This window comes from Dromaius novaehollandiae, chromosome W (assembly GCF_036370855.1).
Source record: "Dromaius novaehollandiae isolate bDroNov1 chromosome W, bDroNov1.hap1, whole genome shotgun sequence".
Lineage (NCBI taxonomy): Eukaryota > Metazoa > Chordata > Aves > Casuariiformes > Dromaiidae > Dromaius > Dromaius novaehollandiae.
In genome coordinates, this window is record NC_088130.1 from 29,186,157 (window position 1) to 29,205,697 (window position 19,541).

General features: G+C 39.7%; 1 long non-coding RNA gene across 2 annotated transcripts in view; it reads left to right on the forward strand.

Annotated features, from left to right (window-relative positions):
- The window catches only part of LOC135324406 (uncharacterized), a 46,713-nt gene extending 27,785 nt beyond the window's left edge, over positions 1-18,928 (forward strand). The window contains exons 2-5 of one of the 2 annotated variants that reach the window (XR_010385771.1): positions 6,956-7,088; positions 7,766-7,957; positions 11,974-12,085; positions 18,821-18,928. This is a non-coding gene — a long non-coding RNA (uncharacterized LOC135324406). Of the gene's footprint in view, positions 1-6,955; positions 7,089-7,765; positions 7,958-11,973; positions 12,086-12,563; positions 13,075-18,820 lie in introns of those variants that run through there. The other variant, XR_010385772.1, reaches the window with a different exon arrangement.
- Positions 18,929-19,541: the final 613 nt, after the last annotated feature.

The following is a 19,541-nucleotide window of genomic DNA, read 5'->3' on the forward strand; positions in this document are numbered from 1 at the left end:
TTTAGATTTAATCTATGATTTGAGTAGAACTTTTTAATCTATAATTTAATTGAAAGCCTGTGGTCTCTGATAATTTTGTGTGGCTACTATTTTAATTTTGAATGTGTAACAATATGATGATAAAGCTACCAAAATCAAGCAGCTAGCAAAATGATATGGTGCTCCAGAATTATACCACAGATGTAAGTAGATCAAAGGAGATTTGATTATTTAGGTTTAGATTTCAGGTCAGTCATATGCAAAGTAAAATACGAATGCAAGAATAAATTGCTTCCATGAATACAAAGGCTGCTGCAGGCAGGCATATACATTTATTTATCATGTGGAGAAAATATTTACTTCTAACTAATTTATAGATCACTTCCAACGATATGGAAGCAATTCTGTGGTCAGTGGGATCTGCTGGATGTCCTTTCCTAGTTCAAGTATTAGATATTGTACCTAGGGCATGCAGGGCTGTGTGTAATGCGTTCCATCTGTTACAAGACTGAAATGAACATTTGGTACACACGCCTGCCAAATGAACTGCTGTGAGCTGCCAAAGTGCAGCATGTTAAAAGGGAGAGAGGGTTGTTGAATTTCCTGATTCTCTGATATCTGAGAATGTGGCTATTGGAAAATAATTTCTAGCATGGCATACAGGGGAAGAATACAGAATTATTTATATTCCCTTCTCTAGTATTTCCAGTCATTTTCCCCATTTACACCCATGTACACAGTTGTCCCTCTCAGCAGCAAGCGGAGGTTTGCTGCCACTGGGCATTACTCAGTCTCTCCCTGAGGTGCACAATCAGGCATCCTGTTTTTCCTTTGGAATCTCCTTGCCTTCTATTTCAAAAATATAACCTCTCTGCCAGAATTCATGGCCACCAGCAAAGCTGATTTTTTTTTTTTAAGTCTAGGAACCAGACCAATGGCAAGAGTCCGGGTGCATGATGCATCGACCTTGTGCTTCATTACAGCTATGGATATTTAATATTGTTCTCATGGGGAAGCTAGAGACCCCCATTAAGACAGGGAGCATGCTTGCAGTCACAAAAAATGCATATATCTGCCTTTCTTCCATTTCCTTCTACTCAGTAGAAGAGAGGCTCTGAGGCAGACTGGAGACCATGGCACTTGGATAGGTCAGGGCTGCTGGTATGATGCCAAGGTGTGTTCCTCCTGGTCGACTTAGAGCCTTGTTGTTGCTGCTGGTCAGTTTTGTTCTGTGGCTGAGTTAGTCCTTGGCCAGCCCAGGAGATTCTTTGAGAAGGACAGGAAGATTATTTGGGGATACCTGGGCCTCAGCCTGCTCCTATTTCAGAAAAATGAAAGTGGATTGAAGGGCAGAAAGATGTCGTCCCAAGCAATCAGGAGGGGGCAGTGGAGGTCTGCCAGCTCCTGAGTTGTGCAGGCTGGGTGCTGCCTGCATCAGCACCTAGACAGACTGACCCAAATCCCCATGTTCCCATGGTCTGTGGGAAAAGAAGTCTAAAACTTGATTAAGAACCTGCATTCATTCTGTTGTGGGGACATACACCAGCTGAGTGTGTGTATGGTGCAAGGCACAGACCGTTCGGAAAATTTGAATGTTTGATATTGGGAATGCATTGCTATTTGATTCCCTGAGGATCTAGTGTGAACAGAGGACATATGGTGATGAATGTAGATGCAAAAGGACAAACCACACAGCAAAACAGAAACAAGAAGATCTGAGTGGGTGTACAATGAAATCTGCAATAGCCAGATCATCTCTCTCTTTCCTGCTCTCCCCTCATCTTCCATGAATAAAAGATAAGCCTGTCAAGGCTACTGTCTAGACTGTGTATTGAAAAAATTTCTGCAGAAACAATGGGACCACAGAACAGATTGGGCCGAAACCTGAACAGGTTTTAAATTCTAATTTCTCTTTTGGGAATGTTTGGTTTTGGGACATCCTGCTTGAATAGGTAGTTCTTGGTTTTGTTGAAAGGGTTGAGGTTTTCCTTTACCCGTGCAAACAAAGCTGAAAGCTCTGTTTTAGACAGAACTATTGTGTGCCTTAATTTAATTGAACAAACACAATCAGCTGTAATGAAAACAAAGTATTTCTATGCTGTACTGCAGGCGGGTGTTACACTTCTTAGGGATGGATTACGAAATTGACAGGATCTGCCCTAGCACGGTTTGATATTGTCTTGCTCTTTCCTACTTCTCATGGGGATTCCTGTTGCAAAAAATTAAAGTATTAGAAAAAAACAAAGAAAGTAATGATGCATAAAATATAAGAGACAGAACAGAATTGTATCTGACCCAGAACTCTTTCTAAATGGTCAGTGAGGTAACCTGTGAGTAAAAAAAGCACAGGGAATGATATGGCTTAATAGACCGGAAAGCTTTGTAGGTGATCTGGTACAAATTAAATTTTAGATACCTCTTCTATCGCTGACTACTCAGTTTTTTGCTTGGCTGAGAGCAGTTTCCCGAGGGAAACTCCTGATTGCTTCAGAATGGAAGATACACCATGGGAAATGTGCAGTTGCAGGGCTGCAGCACTCTAGCAATTTCTGGCTGCTCAGAAAGCTGTGTAGTGGCCATTGAAACAAGACATAATTTAAGGTCAATGGTAATTTTGCTCAGTCTTGGCTAAGGACTAGTATGGCTCCAGGGTTAGGTGGCACCCCTCTGTCTCAAGTCCAGTGCCATATAGACCATGACTAGACCCAAGGATCCAGAGATAACAGTAGCCACTTGAGGAAATAAATATTCATTTCCAGTTTGTGACAATGGGACTAAATTTTGTGCCTTAGCCAAGAAAGGCTTGGCTTATAGTCATGGTTTTATTTGCACCTCTTCCTATCATAGACTCAGTAAAGTCAGAACTTGCCTAACCCCAAAGTTTTAGCAAGAGCAAACCCACAGGAACAGTGTGGAAGAATTTTGTCTACATTCCAGATAATACAAGGATTTTCAGCTCAATTACAAGTATCACTTCACTTATTCCATAGTCTCATCTCTTAGAAGGTTTACCCAGGATTCTCAGGACATTCAATGGGAGCTAATCATCTGGATACTTTCTTGGACCTAGATGCCAGACTTAACACATTGAAGTAACTGCAGTTGCTGCAGTAACCGTGTGGTGTGTGACAGATCTTTCAGGATGTGCTGCCTTGGGACAAGAATGATTAATACTGCAGTAAGCAGTGGTGCAATATTCTGCAGCACATCACAAAAGAGGACTTTAAAGTGAAGTGCAATTAGATACAAAATCAAACTGAAAGAAATTAGTTATGTTTGAGGTTACTTATGTAGTCAGAGACAAACAAGTTGAACAAAGTGCAAGGAAACTGTGCAACTGTGCAAATGTAAAGGCTTTAGTTGCAACTCCCTGAAAATCGCAGCAGCTGATTAGTATAAATAAACAGATCTCTCATTAGTCTTAGCAGAGTGTACATGCTGAGGTGCAGAGAGGTGTACATTTCTCAAGTTCAGAAGGCACTGAGAAGTGTGGCAAGAGAAAAGCTTAGGGAAATTAAGAATTAGGTGCCACAGAGGACTACTTCTAGCTATTCTGAGATTAATAAGGAATCTAAGATCAGGGCCAGTGCAAGCCTGTAGTTTAAGCTTATTTAAAGCTTAAAGATTATTAAAGATAAATGATCTTTAAAGCACTGAGAAGCCTCAAAAGAGTTAATTCCAAAAACAAAAAGAGAAATGAATGAAAGAAAGCCAGTGACAGAATGTGGTTGCAAATACTTTCATGAATACTACTGTATACTTCTGTGCAGAAATCACTGGATATAGAAGCAGCTCTTAAACCACTGGGAGCCATATGATCTTTGACTGACTGAAAAGAAAGCTCACCCGGTCAGTACTCGTTGTTCAATATAGCTTGCTTCCTGCAGCCCACTCCCTTTCCCTCAGGATGATGAGCTCACACCGGATGCTCTTCACCTTGGCTGTATGCCATTTGTCGAAGTGGATTTGGAATGTGATCTGTATGAGCAACAAACTCATGTTATACCAAGGCAATTCTTAGTATATTTCTTTTGCTCTAATGTCCCTCATGTAATTAGGATTTAATTGTAATACAGGCGTACTATGGCTGCATTAACTCATCATTTTCTGTGGGCAGATTTTTCTCAGCCTGTTCGCTAAGTGTCTCAACAGCAGGACATTCTAGGATTCTTCTTCCATTTGTTCATGAACATATTCTTGCCTGAAAATGTAACGTTATACATGGTTCTCAGAAGGTCATGCTAACTCTTTGTGCTCTGTACTTACTGTAATTCTACCTGGTTCCATCTCAAGGAACACTGAAGCATCCACATCTCCCCCACAGCTAACCACACACTTCAATATGTCCAAAGACTGTAATTATTTCCTTCCCTGGTACTAAATACCTTTTCTTTTTACCAAGTGGTGTTGCAGATACTGCAGATGAAATGAAGACTAAAAGAACAACTAAGATGGAATGAAGAAGAAGAAAAATACAAAATTAAATTTGTTACTCATTATTCCTTAGGAAAAGTCTTTACACTTTATAAAAGGCTGCAGATCTGTTCCTCCAGAGGCCAGGGTACAGGCTGTTAGGATACTTCAGTTACTCACAAAAAAGAACATGGTCTTATTTGTGTTTCTGCACTTCCATTGCAGCAAGGATTCTAGAAGGTCTGCAGGGAATAGATGCACATCAAGCAGAAAGCTTGAGAGCAGCAATGTTTGCAAGCCCCACTGATCTGAGATGAATACTTCAACAGTAGTCACTGCTGACTAGATGTGCAAGAGGCACAGACACAGATCCTATCTGTGTCCATGGTTAGGGTTGTGTAGGTAAGCAAATATGCCTGCAAATGTTTGCTCTCCACTAGCAAAGCTGTTGGCAAGGATGGGATTGCTCAAAGTAGGCTACAAGATGCACTTTGTGCACAGGTTGCTGCTGCCAGCTTAGTGGAGTATGTGCTGAATGATGCTTAAGATGCCCTCTGATGAATATTGTAATGGAAATGTAGTGGCACATTTGGTCACATCTTTAACCATGTCTGAAATGAACTTCTGTACAGCCAGTGAGAACAAGTGAGTAATGCAGGTGTGGATCAGAGACTTTGAATACTGCTCTGCTGAAGCAATAGCCTGTGACAATCTAGGTCGCATCAGCAAAGCCATAGATGGTGGCGTAGAAACACTAATTACTTATCTCTATTGGCTACACTGGTAGGTAGTAGAAGTCTTCCTATATTCTCTCAACAACATTCATTTTATTCCTAATGTATCAGAATAGCAGAGGACAAAAATTGCTCTTTCTGTCTGGCAATCTCCAAGCAAGGGCATCTTTTGTGCGAAGTGTCTGTGGTTGCAGTTGCTGTACAGCTATCCCTGGGAGAGTCTGACAGGTATCAGAAAGGGAGGTGTCATCAGGTCTCCCATCAGTGCTTCTGTGAATGGGACAGAGTTTGGCTATTTGTAAATACTTTTGAGGATGTGGGCTAAAGAGATCTGATTTTGACATAATGTGTGGAAACAGGAATGTGTGGGCAGAATCCTGGCCTGTCTGACAGCATAAGGAGCACCAAAGAGAGAGAGTCCCAAAGCTCAAAGCAGGTAACAAAGATTGAGATTCTCTCTGGAATAAGAGTCTTTATCTTTTTGCTTAGGGCAACTTGCTTAGTATTTTGCATGTGTAGAGATACCACGTCTGGTCTTAAGAATGGATTCATTTTCAATAGCAGTGTGCAATGAGCTTATATTGAACAACTGATTCAAAAGAATATTTGACTGAGGCAATTGTTACTTAGACAAAAACCCAATTTTAATTTAGCCTGCAAACTAGTTGCACTTATCAGCACAAAACATCAAATTAGGAATTCATTTACCTTCATCAAGATGTTTATGGAAACTTGATTAGAAAGGGTGGCTGCAAAATGCAAATATTAATTTTGAAATCTCATAACATGAATCTAATATACTTCTGAATTATTCAGTGGGATACTGCAGTATTGGTAGATGGTATTTAAATTATTAACAGCATAGCTTTCCATTTCACAGGCAAGACATTTTTTACAGGAACCCTCCCATTTAATGTGATCAGGCTGAATCTATTTGTTAAGAATTACATCAGTACAATGTAGTACAGTGTGTACGACAGAAAAAAAAGAAGCTGTCATATACAGAGGCATAATTCCACAATTTATAGTGAATTTCTATTTCCTGGGCATTTTTTTTTTTATTTTTTAAAGAAAACAAGCACTATTTGTGCCACAATTTTTCCATGATCTTTCTTTGTTTCAGTTTGTTAGTGGCCATTTCTCCAAATGTATTATTTATACAGCACCATAAATGCACATGGTGCTTTACAGATAAGCACACCAGGTCCTGTGCTGAAGTATGTATCATTCCACCAAAACAGATGGAAGTAATGTTTTCCATTTCAAAATCCACATATTTGTCTGCCTACCTCTGTTTAGTTATTTAATTTACCACACACATTTTTAATTCTTGTATGGCTGCAATATGTGGCCAGCCTACAAATGGATAAAATTCTACATTTCTCTGACACTTTAGACCCAGAACAGATCAGGCCCTGTAACTGTAGTGATGATCAGTGTTGGACAATATGCCAGCTTGATTACAGTGTGCAGAGATGGATATTTCATCTTGCTTTTCACTGCAAATTCCAGTTCCAGTAGAAAATGTCCTTCCTCACCTTCCAGGAAATTCTCCCAAGAATCCTCAGCATTGGAGTCTGTATTTACCATCAAGATGGGCTGCAAAGTTGTAATTTTTCTGGGGTACATATTTTCTGCCATAGACCCTGAGCCCCAAACAATTTATTGCTGTGAAGTGAAGTGCTATTATAATGTGCTACGTTAGCCCACAGAGAGGCGGGGCACTATTGGGATATCCTGAGATTATAACTCGAGTGGCATCGGCAAGAAGGCTTTACACATTTCCACCATTGCTGACCACTGAACTAATACCAAATTTGTCTCATCAGAATCCAGTTCAGGAATGTGCTCTGAACCGACTTGATGGAAATTATGGCTTCAAATACATAAGTGACAGAAAGCCCTCTGAATCTGACAACTACTGGGAAATCTGAAGAAAATTCAGTTTCAGCCTCCCTCCTGGTAAGTGTTTCACACTGTAAGATCCACCCTTTGTGTGTTGTCAGCTTCCTGATTCGAAATGATAGTTGTAAGATCGAAAGTTAAGGCTCTGGTCCCGAAAATGATTCCTGATCCAGGTATTCCCACTGCAGGCATTTCTGAGGATTTTCCAGTCAGGCATATATAGGCCCACAGCCTGAGATTCTTCTCTCCCTTAGAGATTGTCTTTCCTGTTTGAGGGCTAAGTTATGTTTGAGAGAGCAAGGCTAAGAAGCCTCTACTGCTGTTGCCGTTCTGGGTCTTAGCAGAGGCTTTCAGCCCCTAACGTTAACAGTTCATAGGACTGAATTCCTTTGAAAATCCTGATTTATACCCATTCACTGTGCCTTTAACAAAATTAAACCTATTGTGCCAAGTAGGATGGTGCATAAATAAATAAATAACTTGTAGCAGCTGTGAACCTAGTGCTTGCCAGAACTGTATATAGCAGTTCCCAGAGACCACTGGGAAGTTGTAGAGGAAAAACAGTTTTAAAATAACATTTTTAAGTACAATTTTTAAGCCAACTAATAATTTAGAATGTATCTGCATCTGTGAGTTTGTTTATGTAGAATAAACTTGGAATAAATGGAATATTGACATCAAGCAAATATTTAAAAGGATTGATCAGAAATATACTCTTCTTCCACATTATCCAGCTTCTGAGCACTACAGATTTGGGGAAGTGATTCAGACATCATCCTGCCTCTTGAAATTTCATACAAATTTATTTCCACCCCATTCCTGATTCATAACCTGAAGGATTGTGAGCTGAAGGATTGTGAGTCTTGCTAAAGCAAGAGAAAATGTTGACTCTTAAATATCTTGTGCTTCATCTTTCAAACTAAGTGGTAAGTATGCAATGCTAAGTGCATTCAATTCCCATTGCAACAGCCATTTTATAGCCATCTTTTTTAAAAAATATGCTCCTTGTTTAGCGGTTCCCATTGTGACTCTAATGACTGGACTTCCAAGAACTTTGTGCTTGATGTACGTAGCTTTTGTGAAATTCTGGCCTCAATTCTGGAAGCTAAAAAGTTTTGAAAATCTCTCCTTCATTTAAATCCTTAAACTTGGCTCATAATTGAACATGAAATTGTAAGAGGGATACAGATCTCTTCAACAAAACAATGATAATTTGAAGAACTCTTCCCCATCCTTACAATCTAGCTTCACATACATAAGACAAGCTTCAGTGCAAGGGTACACTTTGGAAAGATTTGCTGATAGGCCACACTGTGCAGCTGAGACGTGCAATGACTTCCTTTTGAGCGGCGGAAGAGCTGTGAGGAGTACTGCCTTGTTCTCTCCCTAGATGGGTTGCTTGCACCCAAGTGCTTGGTTTGAACCAAGCTCAGACACATGCCTGGAGATCTGTTTTGCATTGCTACGTTAGAAATATCCACGTAAATAATTCACAGTTGTGGAAGTGCCTATTCCTATACAATGTCTCTTCTCTCATTCGTTTGGACAACAGTGGCAGAGGATTCCCTGTTTCACTACAGCTTTTGAAATCTGTCAGGGCTTTGAATTTTACGAAATGTCTACGACTTCCATTCAGACTTTGGTATGGTAATTCCAGTGTATGTAGAGAAAACACTTGGATTTCCAGCCTTATTTGATGACAACTCAGAGACTGTTCTGGCCATCCATTCTTAGTTGCTGTTGAACTAGGTTGCCATGCTAATTTAGACCGAGTTTAATAGCTATTTTCAATTAATATGAACATTCCTTCCTTGAAAGAAAGAACAGTAATATTCTGTTAAAAATGATGATCCAATTCTTTCCGCATAAGTGTATCAGCTTTCTGTATTGGATAGCATCAAGATTCTCATGAAATCTTCTCTAGGACTGAGTTTAGCAAATGATGAAAGCTCAAACATTAATGGCTGACAAGAAAGCAAAAACATGGGCTGAGTATTAGAAATACAGAACTGTTGATTTTTCAAAAGTGACTGCTGATTCTGAATTGTGAGTTCAAATTTTGGGTGCCAAACCTTAGACACTGTTAAAGTTCTAATTTTTAAAAGGTGCTTTTTAGAGATTGAGGTCTTCTTAATGTATCTAAACTCAATGCACTCAAAATTTAATCAAATTTTAAAATCTGGACCACTGAACTTTGAGGAGCAGTACACAAGATGTTTATGGACTGACAAAACATTAAAATAATCTGGGAAGATTTCATTAAAGAGAAAAATAATTCTAAATTAAACTACTAACTTACATATATGAAATTTACAATCCCTATGAGACATAACTATTAATATGCAAATGTGATGCAGGATGCTTCTGAAGCTTTAAAAAATCGTGTTGCAGATTTGATAGTACAAGAAATCAGTGACTGGGTAGAGGATATCAAGAGGATGTGTAAAGATACAGAAGTTCTTAGAAAGGACTAATAGTAACAGGTTAAATGATTTCATGTTTTCTGATTTTCTTGGGAGCATATAAATTAATTGAATGCAAAACTTATTTTGATTCATTGTGTCAAATTATGCTTCAAGTTATAATTATGCAATTCCTGATTATAATTATACAGCTCTGAAGATTATCTGGATGTGATGGAGAACGGAATTGACCTGTAGTTTCTGGTTTAACAGTCTTGTTTTTATTATAAAGGAAAGCTCAGGGTCTGAATTCATTGTTATATTGATCATGAGATAAACTATAGATGTGCTTTTCATTAGCACTGTAGAACATCAGTTATTCAGTACACTCTGTTACGTGTAGCAGTCATTCCTTAGTGACTAATTACATCGATGATTCCTGTGATATTTGAAATGCTGATCACTTTGTTCATTGTTTTGATGCAATATGAATAACCTCATGCGCAGACTATATGATGACACTGCATACTGTATGATGTAAACTTTTATCAGCATGGGTTTGGGATGGCTTCAAGGCCAAGTTAATAAGATCGTACTGTAAATATGTCACTCCAGCCAGTAATATACACCTCATCATTATTTATTTGGCATATGCCACATACTTCAGTGAGAGACAATTTTAAAATTTGTTGAAGCCTTTTAAAAATAATTTTAGTTATTTTTTCCATCAGTCAGGCAGCATTATTATCATATGCAAGAAATCTTTTCGGCAGAATAAAATTGTAATTAATGTAAGTTAAACACCTGTAAAATTATTTTTAAAAAATCTCTATATAGTAATATTTCAGCTTTTATTAGGCTTGAAGCAACTGTGGGATATATCATTAGATATATGAGACTCTTTTTTTCTGTTGCTATCTCCCAGTGTCATCACATATTTGACTGTAAATCTGTCCTTGATTTGTTAGTATATGTTCCTTATCTCGCTCTTTAGTTCAGTAATTTATATGTGCAATTTATATGTGGAGTTGGGGAGAAGGCAGCACTTTTCCATGAAAAGCTGTGATGACTGATGGAAATTTGAGAGAGAGGAACAAGGATTCCGCTGGTTGGAATGTTGTAATGGGCAATGTGCAGGTAAGAAAACCAAAGGTACCTGCACAGAGGACTGGTGAAACTGGTGAAATTTCTCACATATGTACGTTTGCTTCTGTTTTTGTTGTGTTTTCTTCTCCTTATTCTTTGTCTCATAACATATTAGGTAGGGGCGACTTGAACTATGTGTGCTTTACTATTATTATTACAATATGAAGGCAAGAGAAGTGACTTAGAGCTCCGGTCTAATTTTTGAAGAACCAGATTTGTCATTCCTTTAGGAATTTAATACTGAAAGACAAAACTTCTGACCAGTCCTCAGGGCTTCAGTGCACATATTTTACCTCTTCTGACACCAACAAAAAGTAATTTATTATGCTGTAAAAGTGTGTTGTAAGCTCGTTATTTTAGGAGCTGTGTGTCCTAATCTTAGCAACTGGCTTCAAAATATGCCAGTAGATACTTAGTGAGTTTGCCATTGTTAGAGACACATGCCACTGCCAGCTTTCTCTTGGCTGACCACAGTTTTGAACATGGCCATAATTACTGCTGTTGTGTTTGGTGTGGATCCTGATGTTACTGAGGTGCGCTGGGTGCGATCTGAGCACGCCTGCTAAACTTAACACCTTGGGACTGGGGTGGGGATCGGCTCTGGGCCTTCATGGGCCGTGGGAGGGGGTCAGGCAGTGTGTTCAGGAGAGACAGTACTGAATCATGCCTGCACAGTTGCTGAGCTGCACCATAAGCAGCCTGTGAACTGCCTGTCTCAAATTTTAGGTGTCTCTAAGGATTTACTCAGCAGTGGGTTTAGACAGGGGTTTTGAGGCTTGCATGTTTTGACCTAAGTTCTGTTTACGTCTTACTTCAGAGATTTAAGTCCTTTTATGGATCGGGTCATAGACTTGGACCTGTAACATGAAGGCTGAGAGCAGACTGGTGCCTCTGTGTGGGGACAAGGGGCTGCGACGACAGCATTGTCAGTCATGGCTTTCTGCCAGTAGAGTCAGTCCCTGACAGCATTGTCAGTCCCAGTTTCCACCGGTCTCTAATTAGAAAGCAGAAATTCAGCTTTGTGCTAGGTCCTGATAAACCCTATTCTGTGGACTAAAGTGATGCACAGGTCTGGGACAGATCCTCCTCTCCCCTCCTCCCAACCCATGAAGATAAATTTCACCTACAGTGAGTGGGAACTCACAAGGACTGAGATAGTGAACACTGGCATTACTCATTTTCTAATGTAAGCTGAAGACCAGCATGTCTCCTGTGTTAAACAAGGAAAGAAAGCTGTCTATTTCTAGTGAATCTGAAGATGAATCAAATGTCATGAGTAAAATAATCAAAGAAAAGGCAAGAATTTTCTACATTTAAAGCAAGGAATTAGGAGAAATTAGTCAGAGATTTCTGATCCACTCTGTATTCTGATGTTCTTTTTTTTTTTCTTTCAGGAGGTGACATTCACTCATACGTTTACACAAATGGAAACATGGCATTCATGAGTCACTGATCTTAATGTGGGATTACGAACAAAAACCTATGCTTCTTGACACCTACCTTCAGGTAAGAAAACAGGCTAGCCAAGCTGGACAGTTTTACTTGCCTTTGAACAAGTGTTAATAGGGTAAGAGATAATGCGTAATCTGATGAAGCAGATATATGGAAAGATATATGTGGAGAAACACAGATCATAGATCATATACTATTTTGGAATTGCTGTGTAATACCAAAGGCCTAGCCAGTGGGCTGCAGGTCAAGCTATAGCATGTGCCTTATTTTGGAAAAAACATTTAACTGTGATGGAAGGACACATGAAGAAGAGAAAACACTCTTGTATGCAAATCTTGCCCAGTCTGTTCAAGAAAGGATGTTTACAAGACTCTTTCGGAGTGGCCAGAAAAAAAGGACTCCTTCATCTACCATCTCCTATGCCTATGAAATTGCAGTGTATCCTCTCTGTGGTCACTCATGTGAGCACTGTGGTGGGCTTAGCTGGTGGTTTCCTTTCTTCTTTATGGTGATTGCTCCTTTGCAATTTCAGTTGAAAGACCACTCCTTGTGCAGTCCCTGGCTCTGAACTAGTCTATGCTTTGGGTGGCAGGAGCCAAAGTGGAAGAAACAAATGAAGCTCTTGACATCTTGCTCTTCCTTGCTCAGTGGAATTGCACCGTTACTCAGATCTTGAATCTTATGGCTATACCTATGTCATATGAGTGGTCTCAGAAAGGACTGTGAACACCATCATTAGGACTGACTTCTCCTTCTAATCCACACGACTGCTGCACAAGTTGCCTACAGACAGCCCATGGACCGCCTGTCTGCTGTAAGGCTGCATACTGAGATATCCAGCAGCACATTAAGCTACAGGACATGTGTGGGCATGTGGCGTCCTTCACAAAGTGGCCTCTGGCTGCAGCTGGGGCTGTACTTCAAAGCCTGCTGTCTGTATGGACTGTGCATTTGGTCTTGAACCTTGCCTTGGGGCATCCTTTACAAATGCAGTACAGATGTATCCTTTGTGCCAGTAGATGGAAGGGAAAGACTTTAGCCACAGAGCAGCAGAAATCTGCTTTGCACACAGCTGTATTTCATATAAACATATAAATATAGACAGGATTTCATTTGAGACTAGCATATTCTTGGTGAAGGATACTTCAAAACTTGTAGAGGTTGTTTTCTGTTCTGTAAGTGATAGAGTGGAAGGAATAGGAATCTAATATGAAAAGCCCATGCGATGACAATTGCTTAAGATGATCTACAGCTCTTCTGTGGTATAGAAATACATTATTTATACTTCCTTTTTGTTTTTCTCCTTTTTTGTTACAGTGTTCTTAACTGACTCTATCTTGGCCCAGGATCAGTGTTTCTAGTACATCCAGAATTACATATTTGTGGAATTTAAGTACTAAAGATGTACAATTTGTTCTTTATAATTTGGCTGCTCTTGTAATCTTCACTTATAAACCCAGATAAATAAAAGAACACATGCCTGGCTGAAATGCACAACCCTTGCAGTTCTGCCTAATTGCTTCCTCATTGCAGTTCTCTTTCAACCATTTCCCCTCCAGTTTTGTTTCAAGACTGTGAAGACATTTCTACCTGACTTCATGTTTGGCAGATTATTGGAGGCTAGATAAACTTGGTGACCACTCTGAGGGCCGATGAGACAATAGCTATCCAGTTTTTTATATGATGCCAAGCCAAAAACTCTGCCAGAATAAATCTTGTTCCAATTAAGCATTTGCCTAATTTTTTATATGGCGCACATCTGATAAGTCAGCAGAAAAAATGGTTTGATGCATTTGAATTAACATGCACAAAGTGCTTTGAACAGGGAGCCAGGGAGTGATTTGTTTTAGCTCAAATGGCAGGCTTATGCAGGTAGGCTGGCATGCTTATCAGAGAAAGAAAATGCAGAACCAGCAGTTACAGGCACCACCAGCAGTAGGGTATGCCAGCAGTGGGGCTATTTTTGTTTGTAGATATATGGCAACTGTCAAACTCTTCCAAGAAATGTGAGTCATTGTTGTTGGCTCTCAGAGAACATGGTCAATTGGTTTCTTATAGTCTTTAATTATTAATTTTTACTCCAAAGCTTAGAAACTTGAACATGTTGCTTATATATTAGCTTTTTCCATGCAGTAAATAATAAATATCCTACCTACATTTGAAGGAGAATGAAACAGATCTGTTTATTCTATAATATCATGTTCAAGAGTTCGTGCTTTGACCATGCCAGAAGAATTCTGTTTGGATGGTAGCTTCAGAAATGAGCACAGACTATCCAATTTTATCTGAAAGCTGCTTTTTAAAACACAAAAAGTCTAGAGAAGTTTACAAGAGAATGTTAACCTTTAGCCTATGTTTACATTAGGAGTGCTTTACTGGAATATAAAGTTACATGTGTGTATACTAGCACTAGAGCTATAAAGGCAAAGATTTGCACTATATATATATAGTAAAGCCAGTGTAGCCTCCCTCTCACCTGCCCCCAGGGGAGCAAGCTATTCTGGAGAAAAAATGTTGCTTTTCCTGTAAGGCCTTTTGTCAGTATAGCTGTTTTGGGTAGGGCTCAGACCTTCATACTCTGCCTGGACAAATTCTCTGTAGTATAAACCTAGATGAGTATTGAGTTTTACTTGTAATATCTGTACTTGGATGGTATTTGCCAGTATCATAGCTCCTTGAGAACTATTCCTCCTAGTTTCCTAGGAAATAAAGGGCTTGATCCTTCGGTATGATCTTCTGGCTCAAATTGCCTTTAGTTGATTTAAAGTGTTTTGTTCAAGCTGATTCATATTCTTAACACCTTTATCTAGTTTATCCCAAATTTTCTAGAAGATTCCTACCACAGATTAGATCATTTTGTGCAGAGGAGCTGCCTACAATATTTCATGAATATTATATGATTCATCATTTGTTTGCTGTTGCATTGGTTGCTATACAATTGCCTGCTAGAATGATCCCTTTGCTAACTGCTTACAATAATCTAAGTCATCACCAACTAGCCATGGCACGTACCAACTTATGTGATATTCTACTTGTGTTGAGTTCTGCGCCATGGTATTGTACAGAGGAGGCGAAATCTAGGTTGAGAGCTGAAATAAAGCTATTTGGGATCAAGAAAAAGGCAATCTCTGAAGAATGCTGGTAGAAGTGAGAGGCTCCTGGAGAGCACATCATACCCAGGGCTCTGGTAAATGCTACATCCAAGGCAAACTAGCTACATTTATCCTAGTAAACAGGCCCAGGGCATTGACTCAGGTGCTGGCCTGCAGTTACCCTTTCTGCTTAGCTGTTAGCACACGCCTTGGCACAACTTTGGCTTTGGCTAATGTTGGCTTTCCTAGACAATTTCTAGGTACAGTTCAGGAGCGCAATCCAGGAATTGTTCCAAGCGCACAGTGTGGCTGAGGCCAGAGTGTTTAGAGGGGAAGGGGAGGACAAAAGAAGAGGAAGAGCGCTGGGTCAATTTATTTAGTAGTTTAGACATAGTACTAGGTTTGTCTAGGAAAGATAGGAGCACAGGCCTTTTATTGCCTTAAGCACTCTGTTTGCTAGTAATGTTTCATTTCTCCTCAGGAGGTCTGACAGTACTTGAGGTACTTGTGGTTTGAGGAAGGTATTTGTATCCACTGTTTATAACTTTCGGACTCACTGCACATGTGATCAACATGGCTGTGTTAGAATTACCTAGAGTAGATCTAGCCTGAGTGGCACTTGGAGCATTGCACTTTCTGTTCAGAGACTGACATCATGGATATATGTGCTGGTAGCATGAGCCAGTCAGTTTGCTGAGCAACCATGGTTGGTGCCTGCTTGAGCCAGTTTTGTGCAAAGGCATCTGTAAGCCATTGCCAGTGTGGCAGGGGTGGGGGTGGCAATATCAGCTCTGTGCTGCTGGTTCTCCTGGCCTGAACTACAAGCTCTGCAAAGTCCTAAAAGCAGGACTCTTCAGGCCTGCCAAGAGCAAGTAGCAAGAACCTGCTTGAAACAGCTATAACCAGGCTCCACACTCAGTGAATCCCTGCTAAGATCTGCAAAACAGCGTAACACAGTTCCTGCACAGCCTCACCCTCCAAGTCTTCATCTTCCTTCTCACCAATGTGTGTATCAACAGTGTGTGCAGCACTTACCTGACATCTGCATCCCAGCGCTAGGGTGCTTATGGCTCTTCTGCAGACTCTAGTGGAGACCTCTTAAATGTGAAAATGTGGGATGTGTGGGCTGCAGATCAGGAGCCCAGTCTGTGAGGAAGTTCTTGTGTTACTCCCCATAATGCATGGCTGCCTGCACCCAGAGTTCCCACTACTAGAGGGAGGCCTAACACTGCCGCTAGCACTGTGTAACTCTGCAAGTCCTAGGCCCACAGCATGATTGGCTGGACACTGGGCAGTGAGAGTGATTCCCATCTACAGTTTTCCTAAACCACACTGACCCTCTCAATCCCTAACACCTCACTTCTCTCGCCAGCCACTCATGGAATCCTCCCTAGCTGTACTGGAGTGGGGTAAGTAAGTTATTTCAGTAAATGCTTTATTTTGTTCTTATTCTTGAGGCAGCAAAATTCAGTTTTGTCTATTCTGCTGAAAAACTGAACTAGCTCTGGTACCTTAGAGAAGCTGGGAGTTATAGATAATGTAGTGTGCTTCGGATTTGATGAAGTTATCTACAATGTCATGCATTTTACTTCCTGATTAGTAAAATTTTGTTAAGAATATATGTTAAAATCAAAGTGAAATAGAAAGTGAGTTTAAACCTGGTTATAAACTCTTATCTCTGTGTAGAAAGTTCTAATTTCATAGCATAATTTAGGATGTACAGGATCTCCGAATGTCATCTAGTTCATCATCTTACTCAAAGCAGGGCTAGCTTCCAGGTAAGATCAGGTTGCTCAGTGCCTGGCCGAGTTGAGGACAAGGAAACTCCAAGGATGGAGATTCCACATTTTCTCAGGGCACCTGTGCCAGTGCTTAACTACTCCCATGGTGAACACTTTTTCCCTTATATCTGGTTAGAACTTCTTATGCTGCAAGCTGAGACCGTTGCCTCTTGTCACTTCATTGTGTCTGTGAGAAGAGTCTGTCTTCATATTCTCTGTAATACCTTTTATTTTAATGGCAAGGTTTCATGACACAGTACATGACTAGTCTGGTTTAATCTAATTGTTTCCAGGATGCGGGTTCTCAGTTATGCAGCTTCAGCTGCATGTTTGTCCAATGTGGTTGTAGTTGCTATATAGCCTTTGCAATTGAATGGATCACAAAACTGCAGTTCAACAGAATGTAATTTAGCTCATGCTGTCTCCAGCCTTAACCAATTTAGGTAATAAATGTTTAAATCAAAAGCATGTTTTAAGTCACTCCAGTGATATCTAATGAGTATTTCCATAAGGCAAATATTGTTTAATAGATGCAGCAGTGAGGTGACTTACTTGAAGTGACTAAAATATTATTTTAAGCTGATACTGCACTGTAGAAAAGTCACTAGTTCAGCACCCATTTGTAATGTGCCTTTGTGCTCTGTCCAGTTGCATTCTCTGTGCTGTTTGGGCTCAGTAAGATCTCAAGAGTAAGTCTGGACAGGAATGGGGCAGGTCTAGGAATTAGCTGCTTTGTTCAGCACTTTCCTTGCAAAACCTGGTGGATGCTAATACAGTACATTTGTAAGGCTTCTTATTCCTTATTGTGTTGTCTGGTTTTCTTAGGGAAAATGTAAGGCTGAAAAGGAGAAATTGGACAGACTGCAGAATATCTTGTGTCAGACCTCTAGAATGCAAAGAATTTGGAATCTGTTTTCCTCACATAGCTTCATATTCGCTCTTCAGAAGAAAAGCATTAGAAAGGAGAGGCTGCTTTTGGTGTTCTGGGGCTATTATCTCCTTTATCGAATATCTGCTGAGGGAGATTATGACAGAACCTCGTACTATTGTAAAAGTCATTTTAATTCCCTTGCAGAGAGAGAGGTGAAAGGGGAGGGGAGAAAAGAGAGGCAGAGAAAGGGAGTCAGTCCTCTTAACAAGTGAAGTTACTAGTCCACTGACAACGCTGCCGTCTTTCCATCAGAACAAAACAAAGCAAGGCATAGTTTCATCTTGTTTCATAGCATGGGATTTGTTAACACTGGGACAATCCTACAGAAACCTACAGCAGTGATAGGTAAATAGTGATGCTGAAAAGGAAGTTTGGCTGTACATGACACACTGTACTCTTCTGACTGTTACAGTACTTAGCTGTGCTCCTAGCAGTCTTCAGTGATCTCTGGTACACGCTGCTTTTATTGGAGTTAGGAGAACATATCACAACATTGCAGTCTTTTCTAGTATTTTAGGAATTTCCAGTACCTCTCCATGAGAAAGGAATTGCTTCAGAGTCTGTGTGTAATGATGAAAACTTCCATGTAGATACATTCTATTGTGTAAATAAAATATTTTTTTAAAAAATTGTAAAATCATGAAATGCAGTTCAGCAAAGATGACTTTTGCATTTATTAGTGTGTTGCTGTACATAGGAGTGAGAAAGAATTGAAGTGAAAAACATCATGATAATTAATCTCCCAATTAAATTATATTCATAGTTCTGATAATGTTTGAAAATTGAAGTGAACCTTTAGACTATGCCTACACTTTAGAATTCTTCTAGAAATTCTTCTAGAAACCCTTAATTCTTTCCTCCAGGAAACTGAAACTGTCTAAGAGCATGACTGACATTTACAAACAGCAAATAATATGATTTCAAAATACAGTCTCCAAGGAGAAGTACACACTTGGATTAATAGGATATTATAATTCTTTCCCAGTGGTTCTGTGCTTTGGCAAGAAATCTCCTTGGATGTTAGTAACCAGCAACTGCAGATGGGCTGGAACAGCTGAAGAGGGAAAGTCTGAAGTGATTTTTACACATAGATGTAAGTCACTCTTCTGTTTTAAACTAGTAAGATCTAAAACATCATGGTAACAGATGTCGTTCTTTGAAGCTAAACATTTCAGAAAGGAAATCTCTCTGTCCCTCTCTGTATGTCTATCTATCATGATATTTACAATGCAAAAATATATCTTGTCATCCTGATAAACGTTTTCACTTACAGTAAAATGCTGGTTTCCTTATGGGAAATTTAATACTATTAACAGTGTCAATAATCTTATTGTGCCTGACTGGAGAAAATACTTAAGGGCCTATCAATATGTCTGATAGTCAAAAGAACCATTCTTTCTTTTTGAATTTTGATATCCATACTCATTACTCTTTAGAATCAGAGTTGATACTGAGGATCATGGCTCATCCTTTGGAGAAAAGCTTTTAATTTTTACATGAAAACCAGGGTTTTACAAAATGTGGGCCAAGCTAAAAGGGGCAAAGGAAAGGGATGCTGGAACATATATACCTTAAATAGTCACAGCTTCAGCTTGGGGTGGGTTGCAGAGGAAATTTCCCCCAAAAGCTTTCAAAGGTTCCAAAGATATTTAGCTTTACATTATTTGAGAAGATGACCTCTATTTCGATGACACATAATACATTTC